At 40.1% G+C, this 27,001-nt stretch overlaps 1 long non-coding RNA gene across 3 annotated transcripts in view; it reads left to right on the top strand.

The window, feature by feature from the left end:
• LOC119539390 overlaps positions 1-27,001 on the top strand; it is a 103,752-nt gene that overhangs the window by 13,568 nt on the left and 63,183 nt on the right. The gene's annotated exons all lie outside the window — the stretch shown is intronic.

Below are 27,001 nucleotides of genomic sequence, written 5' to 3' on the forward strand. Positions count from 1 at the left end.
CAACTGAAAAGAGAGTTCCTAAAATTTGAGTAGCTGTTAATCTCTTGTTTTATTATTGATTTCTCTAATTTTTTACTGAGGTTTAGTTTATCAAGATATTTCAACTATTCTTACTATAATATGTAGAAAACCCACCCCGTGATGTCAAATTGGTCTTAAAATTGTCTACTTGAGAAACGTTTTTCTGACTTGATAAAATAATAGAAAGCAATTTGGAAACTATAAAACATCAACCAGCAAAGGCTTCTTTTGAAAATAAGATGTCTAATGCACCAAATAAAAGATTTAATTAAAAAATCATTTGATTTTGGTGCTTTTAGAAAGATGCATAAAACAGGCATCTTTTCCTTCTCTTCAGACTTGGAGCAGATAAATAATGCTTTTCTGCCCTCCAGTGGTTGTGAAAAAGCATTAAGAAATTTATCATGTTTTAAATTTTTTTATATTATAAGAATATAATTTTCTGTATAATGGAATTGTATATTAGGAATTCAAAGTGACTTATAAATGTATCATCATTCGCAAGCGACTCATATTATTCTTAAAACGTGTAGAGTTCATAAAGCAACAGCCAACTTGGTTATATAATGTGAACTGACAGGACTTCAGGCAGCCAGTAGGTGGAGGAATTTGCAAAGCTAAGATCACAACGTTATCCAAAGGTTAAATACCCAACCACAGAGTCTAAGGTACCTTAGCGATAAATAATCCCTTCTTTTCATTTTACACTAAGGGAAACCAAGGATTGTTTATTAGCTCCAAGTTTCATAATGTGCGACATGGTGTGGTGGGAAAAAAGATAAAATTTGCAGTGAGAAGGGAATTTTGGTCCCAGTTTTGCAGTTAAGGAGCGGTGTAACAACGGACCACTTAATACCTCTCAATTTCCTAATCTGCAAAGTAGGGATAATTATACTGCCTGTTTGCCTCCAAGAATTGTTTTGCAGATGAAATCAGATCACTTTTGTGAATGCGCATTGTGAGCTGTAAAGTGCTGTATAAAGTTGTGATGGCAGTGGTGGTTGTAATTAGAATTCAGACCTTAGATTTAATAGCTGTTTAGTACCTCTTTTTTTGCAGGTCTGCTTTCCCCTAATGTAGCAATCCATTCTCTAACATCAATGAGTACATACCAGTAATATTTATCAAAGTAGAATTTTTTCTTCAGGAAAAAAATTTTGAGGGACTCAATGTTATATTATTTTTTATTGAAATGGTAAATAATATTAATCCGGGTATAAATTCCTTATAGAACTCTAAAACCCAGATTTGTCAATTGTACTCAAATTAAAATGACATGCAAGAAATTAAAGTTGTCAGGAACTTGATTTGACAGGTATTTTTTCTTTTTTTATTAGAGAAGTTTGCAGAACAATTGCGTAAAATTCAGGATTCCCATATACCACCCTATTATTAATACCTTGCATTCATGGGGAACATTTGTTACAACTGATGAAAGCATATTTTTATAATTGTACTATTAACCATAGTCCATGGTTTAACTAAGGATTCACTGTGTAGTGCAGTTCTATGGATTTTTGTTTTTAATTTTTATTCTGATACCATATATACAGCCTAACATTTCCCCTTTTAATCACATTCAGTGCTGTTAATTACATTCACAATGTTGTGCTACCATCACCACCATCATTACCAAAACATTTCCCTTGTTCCAAACATGAATCCTTTAAGGCTTAACTTCCCATTCTGTATCCCCACCCCATCCCCTGGTGATTTATATTCTAGATTCTGACTCTGTGAGTTTGCATATTCTAATTATTTCATATCAGTGAAATCATAGCAATATTTGTCCTTTAGTGTCTGGCTTATTTCACTCAACATGATATCTTATCTTAGGTTCACCTATCCTGCCGTATGTTTCAGAGCTTTCAGAGCTTTATTCCTTTTCACAGCTGAATAATACTCGATTGTATGTGTGTGGACTTCTGTTTATCCATTCATCAGTTGGTGACACTTGGGTTGCTTCTCTTTTGACAATTGTGAATAATGCCTCTATGAATATCAATGTGCAAATACCTATTCAAGTCAAAGCTTTCAATTCTTTTGGGTATATACCTAGTCATGGGATTGCTGGGTCATATGGTAATTCTATACTTAACTTTCTGAGGAACCCCCAAATTGCCTTCCATGGTGGCGACACCATTTTGCATTGCTACCAGCAATGAATGAAGGTTCCTATGTCTCTGAATCCTCTCCAACACTTGTAATTTTTCATTTTTTTAATAACGGCCATTTTAATGGTATGGAATGGTATCTTGCTGTTTTGATTTGCATTTCCCAGTGGCTAATGATGTCGAGCATCTGTTCACGTGCTTTCTGGCCATTTGTATATTTTCTTTGGAGAAATGTCTGCAAATATTTTGCCCATTTTTAAATTGGGTTGTTTGTCTTTTTGTTGTTATGTTGAAGGATTTCTTATATATTCTGGATATTAAACCTTTATTGTATATGTGGTCTCCAAATATTTTCTACCATTGTGTAGAATGTTATTTTACTTTCAAGATCAAGTCCTTTGAGGTACAAAAATTTTAAATTTTGATGAAGTTTCATTCATCTGTTTTTCTTTTGTTGCTTGTACTTTGGGTGTAAAGTCTAAGAAACCATTGCCTAACACAAGGTCCTGAAGATGCTTGCCTACATTTTCTTCTAGGAGTTTGATAGTTCTGACTCTTATATTTAGGTTTTTGATCAATTTTGAGTTGATTTTTGTATAAAGTGTGAGGTAGGGATCCTGCTCCTCTTTTTTTTTTTTCTTTTTGCAAATGGAGATCCAGTTTTCCCAGCACCATTTGTTAAAGAGACTATTCTTTCCCAATCAAGTGCTTTTGCCCGCTTGTCAAAAGTCAGTTGGCCATAAATGTGAGTTTTGATTTCTGAACTCTCAATAGGATTCCATTGGTCTATGTGACTGTCCTTTTTCCAGTACCATGGTGTTTTGGTTACTATGGCTCTGTAGTAAGTTTTTTTTTTTTTTTAAATTCAATTCTATTGAGATTATTCACATACCATACGATCATCCAAAGTGCACAATCATATGTCCACAGTACCATTGTATAGTTGTTCATTCATCACCACAATTTTTTTTTCAATTTTAGAACATTTTCATTACTCCAGAAAAGAAATAAAAAGAAAACTCAAATCCCCCATACTAAAATCCCCCATACCTCTAACCCCTCTCTCCATGAGTGACTCATAGTATTGATACAGTACATTTGTTATTGTTGATGAAAGAATGTTAAAATATTACTAACTGTAGTTCATAGTTTACAATAGGTACATTTTCCCTGTATACCCCTCTATTATTAACTTCTAGTTATAGTGTCATACATTTGTTCTAGTTCATGAAAGAAATCTCTAATATTTGTACAGTTAATCATGGACATTGTCCACCCCAAGATTCACTGTGTTATACATTCCCATATTTTAAGCTCCAGCTTCCCTTCTGGTGACATATGTGACTCTTAATTTCTCTTTTCCACCACATTCACACACCATTCAGCACTATTACTTATTCTCACAATAACATGCCACTGTCGTCTCTGTCTGTTTCCAAATGTTTAAGTTCAATCTAGTTAAACATTCTGCTCATAATAAGCAAGCACTGCCCATTCTTTAGCCTCATTCTATATCCTGGTAACTTTCTATTTCATGTCTATGAGTTTATATATTATAATTAGTTCGTATCAGTGACAGCATAAAATATTTGTCCTTTTATGTCTGACTTATTTCACTCAATATAATGTCCTCCAGGTTCATCCAACAACCCATTTTTTTTTTTTAACGATGGTTTTGTTCATGCACCATACATTCCATCCTAAGTAAGTAATTGATGGTTTCCTGTATAATCATGTAATTATGCATTCACCACCACCACCACTATCTATATAAGGACATTTCCATTTCTTCCACAAAGAAAGAGGAAGAGACAAAAGAAAAAGAAAAAAGAAAGCTAAAAAGCAACAAAAAAAAAGATAATATCAAGTACAATAAAAGAGTCAGGCAACATCACCAATGCAAAGAATCCCATATGCCTCACTTATATCCCCCTTCTTATAGGTATTTAGCTTTGGTATATTGCCATTGTTACATTAAAAGAAGAATAATACAATGTTTCTGTTAACTAGAGACTCTAGTTTGCATTGATTTTATTTTTTCCCCAATACCACCCTTTTTAACACCCTGCAGGTTTGCATTCATTTGTTTTCCCTCATATAAAAACATATTTGTACATTTATCACAATTGTTGACCACTCTAGGTTTCACTAAGTTATACAGTCCCAGTCTTTACCTTCCCTCCTTTCTTCTGGTGTCCTGTATGTCCATAACCTTCCTCTTTAAGCCATACTCACAGTCATCTTTGTTCAGTGTACTTACATTATTGTGGTACCGTCACCCAAAATTGTGCTCCAAACCTGTTGCTCCTTTTTTTTTTCATTAAATTCAGTTTTACTGAAATATATTCACATACCATACAATCATCCATGATGTACAATCAACTATTCACATCATATAGTTATGCACTCATCACCCCAATCTATTTTTGAACATTTCCTTACATTGGAAAGAATCAGAATAAGAATAAAAAATAAAAGTAAAGAAGAACACCCAAATCATCCCCATCCCACCCTATTTTTCATTTAGTTTTTGTCCCCATTTTTCTACTCATCCATCCATACATTAGATAAAGGAAGTGTGATCCACAAGGTTCACATAATCACACTTTCACCCCGTGTAAGCTACATTGTTATACAATTGTCTTCAAGAGTCAAGACTACTGGGTTGGAGTTTGTTAGTGTCAGGTATTTACTTCTAGCTATTCCGGTATACTAAAACCTAAAAAGGGTTATCTATATTGAGTAAGAATGTCCGCCAGAGTGACCTCTCAACTCCATTTGAAATCTCTCAGCCGCTGAAACTTTATTTTGTCTCATTTTGCATCCCCCTTTTGGTCAAGAAGATGTTCTCAGTCCCTTGATGCTGGGTCCAGATTCATCCCTGGGAGTCATATTCTGCATTGCCAGGAGATTTACATGCCTAGGAGTCAGGTCCCCCGTAGGGACAGGTCCCACTCCTGTCTTTTCCTATCTGTCTGTAGTGTTCCCTTTAGTATTTCCTTTAGAGCAGGTATCTTGTTCTCAAACTCTCTCAGTATCTGTTTGTCAGAGAATATTTTAAACTCTCCCTCATATTTGAAAGACAGTTTTGCTGGATATAAAATTCTTGGTTGGTGGTTTTTCCCTTTCAGTATCTTAAACATATCACACCACTGCCTTGTTGCCTCAATGGTTTCTACTGAGAAATCCACACACAGTCTTATCAAGCTTCCCTTGTATCATGTTTCTCTTGCTGCTTTCAGGATTCTCTGTTTGTCTTTGATGTTTGATAATCTGATTATTAAGTGTCTTGGCATAGGTCTATTCAGATCTATTCTGTTTGGGGTATGCTGCACTTCTTGGATCTGTAATTTTGTGTCTTTCATAAGAGATGGGAAATTATCAGTGATTATTTCCCATTATTGCTTCTGCCCCTTTTCCCTTCTCTTCTGCTTCTGGGACACCCATGACATGTACATTCATGTGCTTCTTGTTGTTATTCAGTTCCCTGAGACATCGCTCATATTTTTCATTCTTTTCCCTATCTGTTCTTTTGTGTGTAATATTTCAGGTATCTTGTTCTCCAGTTCCTGAATGTTTTCTTCTGCCTCTTGAAATCTGCTGTTGTGTGTCTCCATTGTATTTTTCATCTCTTCTGTTGTGCCTTTCATTTCCATAGGTTCTGCCATTTGTTTTTTCAAACTTTTGAGTTTTTCTTTATATTCACCCAGTGTTTTCTTTTCTCTTTTTTTATTATTTGGTCAGGTGTTTTATTAATGTGTGCGGCAGATATAGTATAGAACAATGTAGACAATAGGGAAAATTAATAGAACTGTGAGATAGTAAGGAAGAATACTATTTTCAGTGCACTTTAAGGATTTATACAATAGAGTATGAAATACTGTCAAGGATAAATATGAGGTGCTATATGGTTAACATAATAACATCAGGAAACCACATCAGTTCAGACAGTGTGCTAAGATTGTTGTGCTAGGCTCCTAAATGAAAACACCTATGTCAATGAAAGTAACAGTCAGTGTTTAGCTAAACTTAAAATAGGCACAACATCCAAGAAAAAAAATATTTTATAACAGTGATGAAATTACCTATCCTGATTATCTAGCAATTACTCCCCAAAATGGAATTCTCAAAGTATTACAACATTGAAACTTATTCTTTTTCTTTCTACTGTACTTAAATTTTTTTTTCACTGCTAGCTATTCCAATTCATTAGAACCTAAAAAGTGTTGTCTATATTGTGCATAAGAGTGCCCACCAGAGTGACCTCTCGGCTCCTTTTGGAACCTCTCTGCCACTGAAGCTTATTTCATTTCCTTCCACATCCCCCTTTTGGTCAAGAAGATGTTCTCCATCCCACGATGCTGGGTCTAGATTCCTCCCCAGGAGTCATATTCCATGTTGCCAGGGAGAGTCACTGCCCTGGGTGTCAGATCCCACGTAGGGGGGAGGCAGTGATTTCACCTGCCAAGTTGGCTTAGCCAGAGAGAGAGGGCCACATCTGAGCAACAAAGAGGCATATGGGAGGAGGCTGTTAGGCACAATTATAGGCAGGCCTAGCCTCTCCTTTGCAGCAACAGTCTTCCCAAGGGCAAGTCCCGTGATTGAGGGCTCAGCCCATCAAACCACCAGTCCCCAGTGTGTGTGAGCACATCAGCAACCATGGAGGTGGGGAAGCCCCACACCCCTTCATTCTCCTCCAGCTATGTTCACATTAGTGGTAGCATATAATATTTCTCTTTTTGTGCCTGGCTTATTTCATTCAACATTATGTCTTCAAGGTTCATTCAAGTTGTCATATGTTTCATGACATCATTCCTTCTTATTGCTGTGTAGTATTCCATTGCGTGTTGTTCTAGTTTGCTAATGCTGCAGAATGCAAAACACCAGAGATGGATTGGCTTTTATAAAAAGGGGGTTTATTTGGCTACACAGTTACAGTCTTAAGGCCATAAAGTGTCCAAGGTAACACATCAGTAATCGGGTACCTTCACTGGAGGATGGCCAATGGTGTCCAGAAAACCTCTGTTAGCTGGGAAGGCACGTGGCTGGCATCTGCTCCAAAGTTTTGGTTTCAAAATGACTTTCTCCCAAGACGTTTCTCTCTAGCAAGCTTGCTCCTCTTCAAAACATCACTCAGATCTGCACTGAGTTCCTTTTCTTTGAGTCAGCACATTTATATGGCTCCACTGATCAAGGCCCACCCTGAATGGGTGGGGCCATGCCTCCATGGAAATATCCCATCAGTTATCATCTACAGTTGGGTGGGGCGCATCTCCATGCAAACAACCTAATCCAGACGTTCCAACTTAATCCCCACTATTATGTCTGCCCCACAAGATTGCATCAAAGAATATGGCTTTTTCTGGGGGACATAATACATTCAAACCGGCACACGTGTATATACCACAGTTTATTTATCCACTCATCTGTTGAAGGACATTTGGGTTGTTTCCATCTCTTGGCAATTGTGAGTAATGCTGCTATGAACATTGGCATGCAGATATCTGTTTGCATCACTGGATGTTGGATTTTGTTGAATGCTTTTCAGCAGCTTTTGAGATGATCATTTTATTTTTCTCTTTTGATTTGTTAATGTGTTATAATACACTGATTTTTCTTATGTTGAACCATCCTTGCATGCCTGGAATGAACCCCACTTGGTCATGGTGTATGATTTTTTTAATGTGCCTTTGGATTTGATTTGCAAGTATTTTGTGGGACTTTTTTGCATCTGTATTCATTAGGGAGATTGGCCTGTAGTTTTCCTTTTTTGTAGCCTCTTTGCCTGGTTTTGGTATTAAGTTGATGTTAGCTTCATAAAATGTGTTAGGTAGTATTCCATTTTCTTTGATGTTTGGAAGAATTTAAGTAAGATTGATGTCAGTTCTTTTTTGAAAGTTTGATAGAATTCCCCTGTAAAGCCATCTGGCCCTGGGCATTTATTTGTGGGAAGCTTTTTGATGACTGATTGGATCTCTTTGCTTGTGATTGGTTGGTTGAGGTCTTCTATTTCTTCTCTGGTCAGTCTAGGTTGTTCGTGTGTTTCCAGGAAATTGTTAATTTCCTCTACATTATCTAGTTTGTTGGCATATAGTTGTTCATAGTATCCTCTTATAATTTTTTAAATTTCTTTGGGATCTGCAGTAATGTCACCTTTCTCATTCATTATTTTGTTTATATGGGACTTCTCTCTTTTTTATTTTGTTGGTCTAGCTAGGGCTTGTCAATCTTTTTGATCTTCAAGAACCAGCTTTTGGTGTTATTTATTCTCTCTATTGTTTTTTTGTTCTCTATGTCATTTCTGCTTTAATCCTTGTTATTTCTTTTCTTCTACTTGGTTTAGGATTGGTTTGCTGTTCATTTTCTAGCTTCTTCAGTACCTCCATTAGTTCTTTGATTTTTAGCTCTTTCTTCTTTTTGATGTATGCATTTAGTGCTATAAATTTCCTCCTCAGTACTGCTTTTGCTGCATCCCATAGGTTTTGATATGTTGTGTTCTCATTTTCATTTGTCTCTCTATATTTAGCAATTTCTCTTGCTATTTCTTCTTTAACCCACTGATTGTTTAGGAGTGTGTTGTTTAACCTCAAGGTATTTGTGAATTTTCTAAGTCTCTGATGGTTATTGACTTCTAATTGTATTTGATTGTGGCAGAGAATGTGCTTTGAATAATTTCAATTTTTTAAAATTTATTGAGGCTTGTCTTATGTCCCAGCTTATGATCTATTCTGGGGAAAGTTCCGTGATCAGTAGAGAAGAATGTGTGTCCTGGTGATTTGGGATGTTAAGTTCTATATATGTCTGTTAAATCAAATTCATTTATCAGATTGTTTAGGTTTTCAATTTCCTTATTGGTCTCCTGTCTGGTTGATCTACCTATAGGAGAGAGTGATGTGTTGAAGTCTCCCACAATTATTGTGGAAACATCAGTTGCTTCCTTTAGTTTTGCCAGTGTTTCTCTCATGTATTTTGTGGCACCTTGATTGGGTGCATAAACATTTATGATTATTATTTCTTCTTGTTGAATTGCCCCCTTTATTAGAATATAGTGGCCTTCTTTGTCTCTCATAACATCCTTGCATTTAAAGTCTATTTTATCTGAGATTAATATTGCTACACCTGCTTTCTTTTGGCTGTAGCTTGCATGAAATATTTTTTTCCATCCTTTCACTTTAAATTTCTTTGTGTCCCTGTGTCAAAGATGAGTCTCTTGTATGCAACATATTGATGGTTCATATTTTTTTATCCATCTGCCAATCTGTATGTTTTAATTGGGGAGTTTAATCCATTTACATTCAGTGTTATTACTGTGATGGCGTTTCTTGAATCAGCCATTCTATCCTTTGGTTTGTCAGATATATTTTTTCCCTCTCTCTCTTAATGTCCTTTAATGTACCCATACTGAGTCTCTTCAGTACTGAACCCTTCTCCATCTCTCTCTTTCCTTTCTTTGTTTCTCTGTTGGTAAGGCTCCCTTTAGTATGTCAAGTAGGGCAGCAAATTTTCTCAGCATTTGTTTGTCTGTGAAAAATTTAAGCTCTCCCTCAAATTTTAAATAGAGCTTTGCTGGATACAGAATTCTTGGTTGGCAATTTTTCTCTCTCAGAATTTTAAATATGTCATACCACTGCCTTCTTGCCTCCATGGTGGCTGCTGAGTAGTCACTACTTAGTCTAATGGTGTTTCCTTAGTAAGTGGTGAATTGTTTTACTCTTGCTGCTTTCAGAACTTGCTCCTTCTCTTCAGTATTTGACAATGTGATCAGAATATGTCTTGGAGTGGGTTTTTTTTAATTTATTTATTCTATTTGGAGTTCACTGGGCATTTATGATTTGTGTATTTATGGTGTTTAGAAGATTTGGGAAGTTTTCCCAACAATTTCTTTGAAAACCCTTCCTAGACCTTTACCATTCTCTTCCCCTTCTGGAACACCAATGACCCTTATATTTGGACGTTTTATATTATCTGTCATATCCCTGAGGTTCATTTTGATTTTTTTCCCCCATTCTCTCACCTTCTGTTAGGTCATCCTCGAGGTAACTGATTCACTGTTCAGCTTCCTCTAGTCTTATACTGAGTATCCAGAATCTTTTTAATTTGGTCAACAGTTTCTTTTAATTCCATAAGATTGTCTATTTTTAAATTTATTCTTGCAATATCTTCTTTATGCTTTTCTAGGGTCTTCTTCATGTCCTCTATACCCTGTGCCATGCTCTCATTGTTTGTCTTTAGTTCTTTGATTAATTGCTCCAAGTACTGTGTTTCCTCTGATTTTTTGATTTGGGTGTTTGTGTTTGGGTTATGCATATCATCTGTTTTTCTCATATGCTTAAAAATTTTCTGTTGTTTTTGGCCTCTTGGCATTTGCTTAACTTGATAGGATTCTTTTAGGATATGTAGGCTGATTCAAACACTATCTCTAATTTGTCAGGTCTACAGCTTGGTGGTGTACACTTTCTCTAACTAACCAGCAGGTGGCATCCATGAGCCACCGATTCCTCTCAAGCCACTTCTTCCCAACTTTGTCTTTGTGGTGAGTGGGGGTGTGAGTCTTGTGGGGGTCCAATTGATGCACCAAGTTTGTGTGTGTCATTTGTGCTGCCTGCCCTGAATGTGGGGCCTGTGTCTGAGCAGTTAGGGAGGGAGGGTGGCTTTAATAATCAAATCTCCCAGGTGTTCCTGGAGAATTAAAGCTGTTGCAAGAGTCTAAACCTTCAGTTCAGTTTCACCACAGTTTGTTTCTGCTGCTGATCCACAAGTCCTTGGTATTGGAGTATGGTCCCTGGGACTTGAGAGTGGGTCCCTCTTCCAAGGCATGCCCTCCTAGGGCCTCTGCTGAGGAAAGACTGTGCTACGTCACAGGTGAGTGCCATCCCCCAAGGGAAGTTCTGGGCTGCAGGCCTGTGTAGAGGCGTTCCCAGCCTGCTGAAAGGATGGCTGAATGGGGTGTGTTGATTTCCCCCTTTTCACACAGCTCTGCCTTCCCAGCACCTGGACAATTAACTGTGGTGCACAAAATGCTATTGTCCACACCAGGTATTGTGGCGTGTGCGCGTGTTGCTGGAAACACTTCCCATCACACTGTGTTGTTTAGGGCAGCTCTGGGCTGTGGCGCCAGTGCTGGGCAGGAGTGTTCCCAGCCCTCCGGGAAGATGGCTATAAGGGGACACCCCAGTTTTCTTGGGAAGTTACGGTATTTAGCGAATTTTCTCAGCCACTAGACTTACTGCTTTGTCTCTCAGAGCTATCTTAGCTCTGCTCTTGCCTGGGCCCAAATTGCAAGTCTTTGAGGCTTTCTGTAATGGGCTTCTTAGAGTAATTGTTTTAGAGAAAGAGAAAAAGAAAAGAAGAAAAAGGGCCCTCCTTGAAGATCTAATTGGCTATTGAAATGCTAAGAGACAAGGAGATTAGGGCCAGTAATGAACAGTCAAGAAAGCAGAGAAACCAGTTCTTCAGACAAGGGTCCTTGCCCTCTGGATTTGCATGTGTGCCTGATGCATTTGAGCCCTGTCGTTCTCCATTTTACGTTCACTGGAACTCCAAAAAGTCTCTGTTTTTATTTTTGGTGTTTTTTTTTTTTTTTTCTGCTGTTTTTGCTAGCCCTATCTCCTCTCCATTGGGCTGACTGCTCCCAGATTCTCTGGTGTCTGGTCTTAGTATATCTATGTTTGGAGTTTTCATCAGCAGTCTGAGTTCTCAATGAAAGCTGCAACTGCAGTTCTCCCTCCTGGTTCCCAGCGCCTACGGCCCCTCCTCCCATGGGGCTGAGCCTGGCAGGGAGGGGCGCATGTCCCCTGGCCATGAGAACTTACAGATTTTGCTGATCTCAGCTGTTCATGCATTCATGAGTGTTGTATGAAATATGCCCAAAGTCAAATTGCTCTGCAGTGTTTGGTCCATGAAGTTCCTGGGTTTCTATGTACTGCCCTGGAGGGGTAACTAAAACCTACACCTCACCACTCCACCATCTTGCCCACCTCCAGTGTTTCCTTTATATCCTTCATCTCTTTGCCATATCTTCCATCAACTTGTTGATTTGATTTTTGGAATGTTTTAGGAGATTTGTTTGATTAATAATTAGTAGTTTCAATTCCTGTATCTCACTTGAAGGGTAAGTTTGTTCCTTTGACTGGGCCATATCTTTTTTTTTTTTTCCTAATGTGATCCATAGTTTTCTGTTGTCTAAGATCTGGTTTCCTTGATTACTCCAGTCAGATTTTCCCAGACCAGAACTGGCTCAGGTCTCAGGAGGAGGCAGTATTCAGTATCAGGTTTCCCTGAGGGTGTGGCTTAGAAGATTGACAGACTTTCCTGTGAGGCCTCTAGCTGCTGTGCTTTTCCTAACCTTCCCAGCAGGTGACACCTGTCAGCCTGTTGCTCCCCACTGGTAAAGAGGGACCCTTTCATTCTGAGCTTAAGTTTGTGATTTGATGTTTTCCCCCAGGCCCTGGGGGCTGAGTTCTGAAGGGAGGACAGGCACTTGAGCTGGGCCTACTCCCCTCCTCTTAGGGAAGTTACACCTTCTAGGGAGTTAGCATCTGCACTTGAATTACTCCTTTGTCTCTCTGATTCTGTTAATCCACCCCTGCCTGGGTCAGAGTGCTGAGAGCTGAAAATGCCTGAGGCTTTCTCCACTGAGCCACTCAGATTGAGAGAGGAAGAAAAGGGAAAAGAAAGCCCTTTTTCAGAGCCAGTCTCTGTTCCCCCAGTTTCACCTGCTGGCCAGAGATAGTGCCCAGTCTTCTGCACTCCTTTTCTTGGGACACAGGATTTTTCCAGTATTCTAAGCACAGCTGTCTGTATTTTTTTTTTCCCCATCAGCCCCACCTCCTCTCTACTGGAAGCAACTTCAGGATACTTTGCTGCGTGTTAGGGGTTTGTCTGTATTTGTAGCTTGTATTCAGCAGTCTACATTTGTTAATGAAAACCACTGTTGGAGCTAAGCTGAGCTATATTTGCTTGCTCCCGGCAGGGAGTGCTGCTTTCTCCTACAGTGAGATTTTGCAGCTCAGCCTGCTGTGGGGGGGAGAGGGCTCCTGGTGATTTTCCACAGTTTTTACTTACAGCTTTTATGCTGTGATTTCAGCCATTCCACCCATTCCAGGCTGGTGTATGATATGTGGACAGTCACAGTTGTCCCCCAGCAGTTGCTCCAGAGTATTTACTACTTGTTGCTGGCTATTTACTAGAGGACTAACTAAATTCCACATGTCTATGTTGCCATCTTGCCCCACCTCCCCAGTTGGCTTTTCTGTAGTAAGTTTTAAGATGGGAAGCATGAGTCTTCCGACTTTCTTATTCTTTTTCAAGATGGCATTGGCTGTTCTTGGCCCCTAACCCTTCCATATAAATTTGATGATTGACTTTTCCATTTCTGCAAACAAGGTTGTTGAGTGTTGATTGGGATTGCATTGAATCTATAAATCACTTTGGATAGGATTGACATCCTAACAATATTTATTCTTCCATTCCATGAACATGGAAGGTCCTTGTATTTATGTTGGGTCTTCTTTGATTTCTTTTAGCTATGTTTTGTAGTTTTCTGTGTATAAGTCCTTTACATCCTTGGTTAGATTTATTCCTGGATATTAAATTTTTTAGTTGCTATTGTAAATGGGATTTTTTTTCTTGGTTTCTTCTTCTGATTGTTCATTACATGTGTATAGAAATACTACTGATTTTGGGGTGTTGATCTTGTACCCTGACACTTTGCTGATTTCATTTTTAGCTTTAGGAGCTTCGTTGTGGATTTTTCTGGATTTTCTCTGTACAGGGTCATGTCATCTGCAAATAGGGAATGTTTTACTTCTTCATTTCCAATTTGGATGCCTTTTATTTCTTTTTCTTGCCTAATTCCTCTGGCAAGAACATCAAATACAATGTTATATAACAGTGATGACAGTGGGCATCCTTGTCTCATTTCTGATCTTAGAGGGAAAGCTTTCAGCCTTTTACCATTAAGTAGGATGTTAGCTTTGGGTTTTTCTTATATGTCTTTATCATGTTGAGGAAGTTTCCTTCTATTCCTAGTGTTCTAAGTATTTTGATCAAGAAGTGGTCCTGTATTTTCTAATGCCCTTTCTCCATCAGTTCCCCTTCAGTCTGTTAAAGTGTGTTACATTAATGGATTTTCTTATGTTGAACCACCCTTGCATACCAGGATAAATCCTATTTGATTATGTTATATAATTCTTTCAGTGTGCTGTTGGATTTGGTCTGCTAGTATTTTGGAGAGGATTTGTGCATCTATATTCATAAGATATTGGTCTGTAGTTTTGTCTTGTGGTATCTTTATCTGGCTTTGATATGAGGGTGATGACAGCCTCATAGAATGACTTAGAGAGTGTTCCCTCCTCTTCAATTTTTTGGAAGAGTTTGAGCAGAATTAGGATAAATTATTCTCAGGATGTTTGGTAAAATTCCTCTGTGAAGCCATCTGGTTCTGAACTTTTCTTTGATGGGAGGTTTTTGATGACTGATTCAATCTCTTGTTGAGAACTCCTATTTCTTCTTGAGTCAGGGTATATAGTTTGTGTGTTTTTAAGAATCTGTGCTTTTCATCTAGCTTATTTATTGGAGTGCATTTGTTCGTAGTATCCTCTTATACTTCTTTTTATTTCAGCAGAGTTGATTGTAATGTCCCCCTTTTCATTTCTGATTTTTGTTATTTGTATCTTTTTTTTTTTTTTTTTTTTTTTTTGGTCAGTCTGGCTGAAGGTTTATCAATTTTCAAAGAACCAATTTTTGGTTTCATTGATTCTAATTTTTTTTTTCTATATTTCATTTATATCCACTCTAATCTTTGTTATTTCCTTATTTCTGTTCACTTTGTGTTTAATTTGCTCCTTTTCATCTTCTATTTTTGAGGATAGATCTCTGATTTGAAATCTTTCTTCTTCTTTTTTACGGTCAATTGATTTTTTAAATGCAATTTCATTGAGATATAGTCTTAAACCATATAGTCCATCCAAAGTATACAATCAGTGGCTCACAGTCTCATCCTATAGTTGTGCATTCATCGCTACAATCAATTTTAGAACATTTTTGTTACTACAAAACAAAAACAAAAACACCCAAAACATCCCATACCCATTATCCCTCCCTATTATATATATAGTCTTTATTTTATTACTTATCTACCTATACCCGGGGTAAAGGAAGTATCATTCACCAGGTTTTCACAATCACATGGTGTTCTGGTTTGCTAATGCTGCTGTTATGGCAAATACTAGAAATGTATTGGCTTTTATAAAGGGGGTTTATTTTGTTACAAATTTGCAGCCCAAAGGCCATGCAAATGTCCAAATTAAGGCATCAGCAATAGGGTACATCCACTGAAGGATGGCCAGTGGTGTCCAGAAAACCTCTGTTATCTGGTAAGGCACATGGCTGGTGTTTGCTGATTCTTTGCTCCAGGGTTCTGGATTCAAAATGGCTTTCTCCAAAGTCTCTGGGTTTCTCTTAGCTTAGCATCTCCAAACGTCCTTCTGTCTGCATCCCCAAGAATCTCTAAGCGTCAGCAGGCATCTCTGGGGCACTTTTTCCTCTTAGCTTCTCTGGAGTAAACTCTGGGCTAGCATCTCAAAGTGTCAGCAAGCGTCTCTCCAAAAGTTTCTCACTGCTGCTGTGTGTGTGTGCTACCTTTAAAGAATTCCAGTAAACTAATCAAGATGTGCCCTGAATTGGTGGGGTCAAATCTCCATGGAAACATTCAATCAAGAGGTCAATAAAGATTAATCAATCTGCCCCCACAAGATTGCATTAAAGAATATGGCTTTTGAGGGGAGATAATTGACCAGCACATACGGTCAATTATCTTCAAGAATCAAGTCTACTGGATTACAGTTCCACAGATTCAGGTTTCCTTCTAGCTATTCTAATACACTAAAAACTAAAAAGGGGTATCTATATAATGCTTAAGATGACCTCCCAGAATGACCTCTCTCCTCTATTTGAAATCTCTTAGCCACTGAAACTTTTGTTTCATTACTTTTCCCCCTTTTGATCAAGAAGGCTTTCTCAATCCCACGATGCCAGGGCCAGGCTTATCTCTGGAAGTCATGTTAAAATCACTCATTTCTGGGAGTGACACTTAGGCATAATTATAAATAGGTTTAGCTTCTCCTTTGCAGGAGTGAGTTTCATAAGACAAGCCCCAAGATTGAGGGCCAGACTTATTAAATTGGGAGGCCCTAATGCCTGTGAGAATTTCAGGAATTCCCCAGGTAAGGAAGTTTAATACTTCTACATTTTCCCCCCATCCCTCAAGGGGGCTTTGCAAATACTTTTTTTTATTTTCTGCCCAAAATACTCTGGGGTGATTGGGGTACTACATTAACCTGTACAGAATAACAAGATCTCATTCCCTATCCTAGGTTTCATGTAATCACAGGGTTTAAATAGTCTGACTATACAGGTTAAATTAGAAAGTGTGTCACACTCCTTTCTAAGTTTGGATCAGCTTCCTTGGCACTGTCAACGTCACAGAATATTTCTGAGGTTCTTTTAATGTGATGTTTTTGCCAGTGTCACTTCCTCTCGGACATCTTGATCCTTTCCTTCACAAACACTTCCCTCATTTGTGCTTCTCTGGGAGATGGGGTAAGTGAACATGAGATGGAATGGGCAGAGCCCTGTACTATGACGATGGAGTAAAAAGAATTCCTCACATTTGGTAGAACTTAAAAATTACCAAAGCACTTTGCTTTCCTCTCCCCCAAGTCATGGAGAGCTGACAGTGAGCTTAGATGGACCTTTCCCTTCCAGGTACAGTACCTGGGACTCTCCATGGGGAGTCAACATACAGCAAGGTGCTGGGCTCGGGGGAGTGAGATGGGAACAGGGCTCCAGGGCCTGGTCCAGGGCTCCCTCCCATCCTTGACCGTGTGCCAGCCTGCTGCAGCTGCACCTTGAGAAGTTGTGCTAGAATGGGGCATCCCACTCTTTATCTCTGTTGGCCTGTGGACGAGGTCAACAGGGAGAGCAGGAAGCTTCCAAGTGGGTGGCATTGCCCTCATAGTGCAGGGGCTCACAAAGGACTGTGCTCAGCAGAGAGCGCTGGAGGGAGGATGAGAGGGGAGTAAATACTCAGAAGGAAATGAGGACAGGTTGGTGCTCCCTGATGCAAGGCACTTCAGCTCAGCAGTTGTCGTCCCAATATGCGAGGCTCAGAGGAGACAATTCCCTGCCTCCACCTCCTTGCCAGGAGTAAGGAAGGAGAGCAATCTGAGCAGACCTCACTCGCAGAGCCCGGACCCAGTGGGAGCAGATGGGGATGGAGGCTGTTTCCGCATCTGAGGCAGCAAGAGGAGAGGAGAGCCCAGGGCTGGGGCTGCAGGAGGCAGAGCTCTGCGTTATCTCGACCATGGCCTGGGCTCTGCTCTGCTCACCGTCCTCACTCTTTGCATGGGTCAGAGATGCTAAGGGGGGATCTTCTGTGCTCCCAGGGCTGATCCTCTCTTCCCTTCTCCCCAGGCTCCCCTGGGGTCATGGCTCTTACCCTATCCTTCTCTGCATGTACCCCTCTTCTCAGGGTCCTGGCCTCTGTCTGCCCTGCTTCAGCCTCCCTCAGCATCTGGGGCTCTGGGACAGATGGTCACCATCTCCTGCAGACGTCTTCTGCCCACTCTGGTCCAACTCAGACCAGCCTTGAGTCTTGCAAGTCTTTGTTATTCAGGTCTCCTGTGGTCTCAGTGGCCTGGTTTTTGTCCTGCACCTCTCACCACCACAGCAGATGGATGGAAAGAATGAGGGTGCCGACTTGGCAAGTTCCATGGATCTCAGCCAGAGAGAAACATCCTTCCTAGGGCTGGCGTTATTCATTTGACCAAACCTGGGTTCTCGTTCTTTCTGGGGCAAAATCTCACAAGATCTTGGGGATGCTGATGGGGTTGCCCAGGGAACCCGAAAGGGCTGTTTTCATGGGATGGGTGGAGGAGGGAATTGATAGGTGGAGGCGGGATGGGGGAGGGTCCGGGTGGGAGAGGGTTGATAAGATAGGGTGAAGATGGCGGGGCAGGACTGGGCCTTGGCCTGGGGCTGGGTAAGGGGCTGGTCCTGGGGTGGGGGAGGAACCTCTTTTTTTTTTTTCCAATTTTATTGAGATATAATCACATACCGGTCATACCAAGTGTATAATAAATTTTTCACAGTACCATTATATAGCTGTGTATTCATCACCACAATAAGTTTTTTTTTTAAATTCAGTTTTATTGAAATATAGTCGCATACCTTACAATCATCAATGGTATACAATCAACTGTTCACAGTACGATTGTATAGTTATGCATTCATCACCACAGTCTATTTCTGAACATTTTCCTTACATCAGAAAGAATCAGAATGAGAGTAAAAAATGAAAGTAAAAAAAGAACACCCAAACCATCCCCCCCATCCCACCCTATTTGTCATTTAGTTTTTATCCCCATTTTTCTACTCATCCATCCATACACTGCATAAAGGGTAAACAAGGTTTTCAGAATCATAGTCACACTGTATAAGCTGTATAGTCATACAATTGTTTTCAAGAATCAAGGATACTGGGTTGCAGTTCAACAGTTTCAGGTATTTCCTTCTAACCATTCCAATACACTAACACTAAAAACCAAGAAGGGATATCTATATAATGCTTAAGAATAACCTTCAGAATAACTACTCGACTCCAATTGAAATCTCATAGCCGCTGAAACTATTTTGTTTCATTTTGCTTCCCCCTGTTGGTTGAGAAGATGTTCTCAGTCCCACGATGCTGGGTCCAGGCTCATCCACAGGAGTAATATTCCATGTTGCCAGGGAGATTTACATCCCCAGGAGTCAGGTCCCACGTAGGGAGGAGGACAGCAGGTTTACCTGCTGAGTGGGCTTAGAGAGAGGGGACACATCTGAGCAACAAAGAAGGGAACCTCTTTTTTAATGTAAGCTTTTAGACCTATAAATTTGCTTTTCAGCACTGCCTTTGCTACATCCTATAAGTTTTGGTATGTTATATTTTCACTTGCCTCAAGATATTTCCTAATTTCTTCTTAAACCCATTGGTTGTATAAGAGTATGTTGTTTAATTTCCACATATTTTTGAGTTTTCCATTTCTCCCTCTGTTATTGATTTCCAGCTTCATTCCATTGTGGTTGGAGAAGATACATTATATTATTTAAATATTTTTGGATTTATTGAGGCTTGTTTTGTGACTGAACATATGTCTATCCTGGAGAAGAATGTGTGCACTCAAGAAGAATGTGTATTCTTTTGTTGGATGAAGTGTTCCTATATGTGTCAGCTAAGTCTAGTTAGTTTAGAGTATCATTCAAGTCTTTTATTTCCTTATTGATCTTCTGACTAAATGTCCTATCTGTTCCGGTTTGCTAATGTTGCCATTATGCAAAACACCAGAAATGGATTGGCATTTATAAAGGGGGTTTATTTGGTTACAGTTACAGTCTTAAGACTATAAAGTGTCCAAGGTAAGGCATCAACAGTTGGGTACCTTCACTGGAGAAAGGCCATTGGCATCCGGAAAACCTCTGTTGGCTCAGAAGGCACGTGGCTGGCATCTGCTTGCTCCCAGGTTGCATTTCAAAATGGCATTCTCCATAGTGTCACTCTTGGGGTGTCTTGTGTTCTCTTAGCTGCAGCTGCTCTGCATCTGGGCCTGTGTGGCTCTTTTTAAGGTATTCCAGTGATATCATAAAGACCCACCATGAATGGGAATAATCCATGGAATGGCAACACCTCCATGGAAATAATCCAATAAAAGTTCTCACCCACAGTTGACTGAGTCACATCTCCAAGGAAACACTGAACCAATAGGTTTCAACCTAATCAACATTAATACATCTGCCCCCACAAGATTGCATCAAAGAACATGGCATTTTCTGGGGGACATAATATATATAAACCAGCACACTATCCATTATTAAAAGTGATGTTTTATAGTCTCCTACTATTAGTGTAGAACCATCAATTTCTCCCTTCAAGTCTGTCAGTATTTGCTTCGTATATTTTGGGGCTCTGATGTTAGGTGCATATTTATTTATAATTGTTACATCTTGTTGAGTTGAACCCCTTTATGCATATGTAATAACCTCTTTATCCCTCTTAACTATTTTTGATTTAAAGTCTATTTCATCTGATATTAGTATAGCTACCCCAGCTCTCTTTTGGTTACTAATTGCATGGCATACTTTTCCCCCTCCTATCACTTTCAAATGACTTGTATCTTTGAATTTAAGATGAGTCTCTTGTGGACAGCATATTGTTGGGACATGCTTTTTTAATCCATTTCGCCAACCTCTGCCTTTGACTGGAGAGTTTAATCCATTTACGTTTGAAGATAATGCAAGACTTTTTCTGCTGTTTTGCTATTTAGCCTTTCTAAGTCTTATACTTTTTTGTCTCTCAATTCTTCCATTAATGCCATCTTTTATATTTATTTCCATTAATGCCATCTTTTATATTTATTTGATTTTTTGTGTGTTAATGCCATATTGAGTGCCTTCTCTTTTCTGTCTGGATATGTGTTTCATATGTTTTCCTTGTGGTTACCATGGGGTTAAATTTAACATCCTAAATATATGTCGTATTTAGTTTGATACCAACTTGACTTTGGTAGTATATGCACATGGTTTTCCTACACTCTGTTTTCCCCCCACCTTTGTTTTTTTTGTACTTGTTACCACATATCTTGTACACTGTATGTCCAAAATCATAGATTTATCATTACTTTTAATGCATTTGCATTTTAGTACCTTCCAGAAGTAAGAAGTGGAGTTACATACCAAACAATACACTACAGTAATATTGGCATTTATAATTATCCAAATGGTTACCTTTATCGGAGGTCTTTGTTTATAGGGCAGATCTAGTGGTGATGAACTCCCTCAGCTTTATTTATCTAGGAATGTCTTCATCACTCCCTTTTATTGGAAAGAAAGTTTCGCTGGATATAAAATTCTTGGCTGGCAGTTGTTTTCTTCCAACATTTTAAGTATTTCAATCCACTGCCACCTTGCCTCCATGGTATATGGTGAGAAATCAGCACTTAGTCTAATTGGGACTCCCTTTTACATAACACATTGTTTTTCTCTTGGAGCTTTCAGAACTCTCTCCTTGTTCTTCGCATTCAATAGTGTGATCAATATATGGTGAAATGTACTTTTCTTCACGTTTATTCTGATTTGTGTTCTCTGGACTTCTTGGATGTGCATGGTCATGTCTTTTGCTAAGTTTGGAAGTTCTTTGTCATTATTTATTTCAATATTCCTTCTACCCCTTTCTCTCTTCTTCTGGGACTCCTATAGTTAGTATATTGGTATGCTTGATGGTGTCCCAGAAGTGTCTCAGGCTCTTTTTGCTTATTTACAATTCTTTTTTCTTTCTGCTCCTCAGCTGGACTCATTTCATTTGTCTTGACTTTGAGCTCACTGATTCTCTCTCTGCCAGCTCCAATCTGCTCTTAATCCCTCCTGGGAATTTTTCATTTCAATTATTATGGACTTTATTTTTAAAATTTCTCTTTACTAAGAGTCTCATATTGCTCATTCATTGTTTACCTGATAATCCTTTAGGTCTTTTTCTGTATTTTCTTTTTTCTTCTTGAGCTTTTTAAAGATAATTTTGTAAAAGTCTTTCATATGTCCATGTTCTGGTCTTCCTCATTGGTGTTTGGATTTTTCCCCCTCTTCCTTTGGATGCACAATCATTTACTCTTTCTTTGCCTTGTACTCCTGTTGCACACTATATTTCAATATTTAAAAATGACAACTCTGGGATTTATTCCCTGAGTTGTCTGTTTCTTGATTTTGTAACCAGCTGGTGATAAAAAAGATTTTTTGAACTCCAGCCCTCCAATCTGGAAGGTCTGCCCAAGGTGAATGCAGTGTGGGGTCTTCCCTGTCTTTTCTTGGTCTGTGTCTTGTCCAGGACTTGCACTAGTCATTTTGGAGTTCACCCATTTTGAATGCCCCCTCTATTTCCAGGAGACAGACCTCCCTCTCCCGGGTGTTTCAAGCAGGCAAAACTTTGCCCCCTCTGTCCCCTTCTATGGTTTCTTACACTCCTCTCATTGTCTCAAGCTGCTTTCACCTGGAGGACAAAGTCTGGGAGCTAGAGGAGTATTTTGGTGAGGAGTTTCCCAAGTCTGTGTTTCCCAGCTGAAACAGGGCCAGGTACCCACGAATGGAGCACAGACTGGCTCTCAAGTGCCTTGTGGTAGGTGGGGATCAGGAAGGGCACCAGGGACTTCTTCCACAGTTCCCCAAGACTGAGCTTTCTTGACCTGCCCAGCAAATGCAACCCTTCAACTAACTGTCACCGGCAGCCTTGAGGAAGCGTAGGGTTTTTAAGTCTCCTCCTCCACAGCCTTTGTCAGGGGCAGGTTGGACAACGGGCACCCAGAGCCAGGCCTCCAGTGATCTGAAGTTCCTAATCAAAAGCTGTGATCAGCAATAAGCCATGCATACCCCTGGTTTAGGGGAGAGGAATTTTATGTCCCTTTCTGTCACCAGCAAGTTAGCCAGGGGCTGGACCCCATAGTGACCTACCAGGGGAATGGGGGATGGGTACCTGTAACTGCCGCATGGAGAGAGCAATTTACTGGTCTTTACTACAATTTACCAGCCCTTCCTCTTGTGTTCTCCCCTGGATGCTGTACAGTGTTCTACTGGCCTATGGAGTTTCAAAATAGTAGCTTCAGATAGTTCCTGCCTGTTTAATAGTTGTTCTAGTGGAAGGACTAAATTCTAGGGCTTCCTACTGCCATCTTCCCCAAATCCTCTCCAACTCATGTGCTATACATGTATATATATTTTTAAAGCAGTTTTATTCACACACCATATAATCCATCCAAAGTGTATACTTAGTGGCTTTCAGTATAATCACAGAATTGCACATTCATCAACACAAATCAATTTTAGAGCATTTTCACTGCTCCCAAAAGAAAGACCCTATACGCCTCCTATTATTGACACTTAGCATCGGTGTGGTAGCTTTGTTACACCTGATGAAAGAATATTAAAATATTACCATCAACGATAGTCCATAGTGTGCATTAGGTGTGTTTTCCCCCCATATACCACCCTATTAGTAACACCTTGTAATAGTGACATATTTTCTAGTTCCTGGAGGAACATTCTTATATTTCTACTGTTAACCGCATTAATCATCCCCCAAAGAATTCACTATGTTATACAGTCCTGTTTCATCCTCTAGCTTTTCTTCTAGTGACGTACATGACCCTAAAATTCCCCTTTCAACCACAATTGCCCACACAATCCAGGGCTGTTATTTACACACATGATAGTGTGCTACCATCACCTCTATCTATTTACAAACATTTGCAATTGTCCTAGTTTGCTAATGCTGCAGAATGCAAAACACCAGAGATGGATTGGCTTTTATAAAACGGGGATTTATTTCGCTACACAGTTACAGTCTTAAGGCCACAAAGCGTCCAGGCAACACATCAGCAACCGGGCACCTTCACTGGAGGATGGCCAATGGCGTCCGGAAAACCTCTGCTAGCTGGGAAGGCAGCCGGCGTCTGCTCCAAAGCTCTGGCCTCAAAACGGCTTTCTCCCAGGACGCTCCTCTCCAGCAAGCTTGCTCCTCTTCAAAACATCACTCCCAGCTGCACTCTCTTTTCTCTCTTTGAGTCAGCTCATTTATATAGCTCCACTGATCAAGGCCCACCCCGAATGGGCGGGGCCACGCCTCCATGGGAACATCTCATCAAAATTATGACCGACAGCTGGGTGGGGCACACTCCAAGCAAATCCAACCAGCACCCAAGCGTCTGCCCCACACAAGACCACAAAGATAATGGCATTTGGGGGACACAATACACTCAAACCGGCACATTCCACCCCCGGACAGCAAAATGACATTATCTCTCCAAATACAAAATATATTCATTCCATCACAATATCACAAAAACTTAAATCATTTCAGTAACAAAAGTTAAGTACAAAATCCCATCAAAATCAATTTAGGCTTGGTCAGTCCTAAGGCATAATTTTTCTTTAGCTGTTGATCTGTGAACTTAGAACAAGTTACGTGCTTCCAGTATACAAAGGAAGAACATTCATAGGATAAACATTTCCATTGCCATAAGGAGAAACAGTAAGGAAAACAGGGTTAACAGGACCAAAACAGTTCCTAAAAGCCACAGGACAAAGTCCATTAGATTTCAAAGTCTGAGAGTCATTTACAGAACAACGTTGCATCCTTGGGGCTTGAGAAAGCGGGAGCCTAACCCTTCCCAAGGGCCTTTTTGGCAGCTGTTTCCTCTCCAAACGCTTGGGTGAGTGCTCCAACATTTCCACACATTGGGGAGACCACCTTCTCGGCTTCACCCTCCTCAAACCTCGGGGCAGCTCCCGGATTCCCTTCCATCTCTGGGGCACACGCTCAACCCCTTCAGAACAGTGTGGTGGCAGCCAGGCTCTCCTCAATTCCCTGGAAATGTGCTCCACCCTCTTTGGGACCTGAGGTGGCAAAACTCTTCCAGAGCACCGAGGCGGAAAGCCCGCCCTCGACCTCCAGGGCAAACTCACCTTTTCCATGCATGTGGGCTGCTCCGTTCTCCCAGCCCGAGACCTCCTGACTCCAGACCTCAACCTCCATGGCTCTGTCTTTGAAGAGATTTTTCCTTTAATTCTTTCCTTGTCTGTCTCCTCCAGTCCAGACCGGCAATGGCTCTGTCTATAAAGATCTCGCAAAAATTCTGTTGGCTTTGCATGAAGCACGCAGGGGTCAAAGCCATCAGACAATAGGACTTTCCACAAATCCTTTCTGCTTAACTCCTTTTCCAATCTTGGCTTGTACTGAAATGGCGGCTGGGTTCCATGTTTGGTTCCATCCTTACGTTGGGCTGTAGCTTCTGGGATTCCACCCCCTGGAAGCCTGTAATTTTCCAAGCCATCAACCTCTGGTTTCTTTGAACCCAAGAGTTCAGTTCTAAGTTTATCTCTCTCTGCTCTCATTTTACTATAAGCTGCAAGGAGAAGCCAGGATATGTCCTCCACATGTAGTCTGGAGATCTCCTCAGCTAAGTATTCCAGGTTGTTGCTTCCAGATTCTTCCTTCCATCTGACACCAGGACTCAATTTTGCCAAATTTTGTGCCACTTTAAAACAAGGATCACCTTTCTTCCAGTTTGCAACAACACATTCATCATTTCTGCTCAACTCCTCATCAGAAGTATCTTTAGAGTCCATATTTCCACAAACAGTCTCTTTAAGGCAGTTTTGGCCTTTTCTATCAAGCTCCTCACAACTCTTCCAGAAACTCCCCCTTATCCATTTAAAAAGCTGTTCCAACATGTTTGGTATTTGCAAACTCAGCAGCAAAAGCACCCCACTTCTCTGGTACCAAAATCTGTCCTAGTTTGCTAATGCTGCAGAATGCAAAACACCAGAGATGGATTGGCTTTTATAAAACGTGGATTTATTTCGCTACACAGTTACAGTCTTAAGGCCACAAAGCGTCCGGGCAACACATCAGCAACCGGGCACCTTCACCGGAGGATGGCCAATGGCGTCCGGAAAACCTCTGCTAGCTGGGAAGGCAGCCAGCGTGTGCTCCAAAGCTCTGGCCTCAAAATGGCTTTCTCCCAGGACGCTCCTCTCTAGCAAGCTTGCTCCTCTTCAAAACATCACTCCCAGCTGCACTCTCTTTTCTCTCTTTTGAGTCAGCTCATTTATATAGCTCCACTGATCAAGGCCCACCCCGAATGGGCGGGGCCACGCCTCCATGGGAACAGCTCATCAAAATTATGACTGACAGCTGGGTGGGGCACACTCCAAGCAAATCCAACCAGCACCCAAGCGTCTGCCCCACACAAGACCACAAAGATAATGGCATTTGGGGGACACAATACACTCAAACCGGCACAGCAATCAAACTTATTTTAAGACTTTAAAATTCTGCCCAAATTAACATCAGTTCCCCATCCTCTATCCTAATTCTATCTTCTGGTAACTCTCTGAGTTTTCTTATATTTACTTGATAAGAATGAGATCATACCATATTTGTCCTTTTGTGTCTGGCTTATGTCACTCAACATTATGTCCTCCAGGTTCATCCATGTTTTTGCATGCTTCAGGACTTCATTCCTTCTTACAGCCAAATAATATTCTGTTGTATGTATATAACACATTCTTTTTTATCCGTTCATCGCTTGATGGATACTTGAGTTGTTTCCATCTTTTTGGCAATTGTGAATAATGCCACTGTGAACATCGGTGTACAAATGTCTGTTTGCATCCCTGCTTTTAGTTCTTCTGAGTTATATACCTAGTAGTGGGATTGTTGGATCATGTGGCAGTTCTGCACTTAGCTTCCTGAAGAACTGGCATACTGTCTTTCACAGTGGCTGCACCATTCTACATTCCTACCAGCCATGAAAAACTGTTCTGTTTTTCCACATCCTCTCCAACACTTGTAGTTTTCTGTTTTTTTATATACTGGCCATTCTAGTAGGTGTGAAATGATATCTCTTTGTGGTTTTGATGTGCATTTCCCTAATAGCTGGCGAAGTTAAGCGTCTTCTCATGTGCTTTTTAGCCATTTGTATTTCCTCTTTGGAAAAATGTCTGTTCATGTCTTCTGCCCATTTAAATTTTTTTGTGTTTTTTTTTTTTTGTTTTTTGTTTTTGTTGTTGAACCTTAGATTTCTTCATATATTCTGGATATTAAACCCTTATCAGATACGTAGTGTCCAAATATTTTCTTCCATTGGATGTGCTAACTTTTCACCTTTTTTGTTGGTGTTCAATTTCTTTTTTTTAGCAGTTGTATTCCAATATATTCACGTGTCATACAATCCATCCAAAATGTACAATCAGTGGTTCACAGTATCATTGCATGGTTGTGC

Source organism: Choloepus didactylus, chromosome 7 (genome assembly GCF_015220235.1).
Source record: "Choloepus didactylus isolate mChoDid1 chromosome 7, mChoDid1.pri, whole genome shotgun sequence".
NCBI lineage: Eukaryota > Metazoa > Chordata > Mammalia > Pilosa > Megalonychidae > Choloepus > Choloepus didactylus.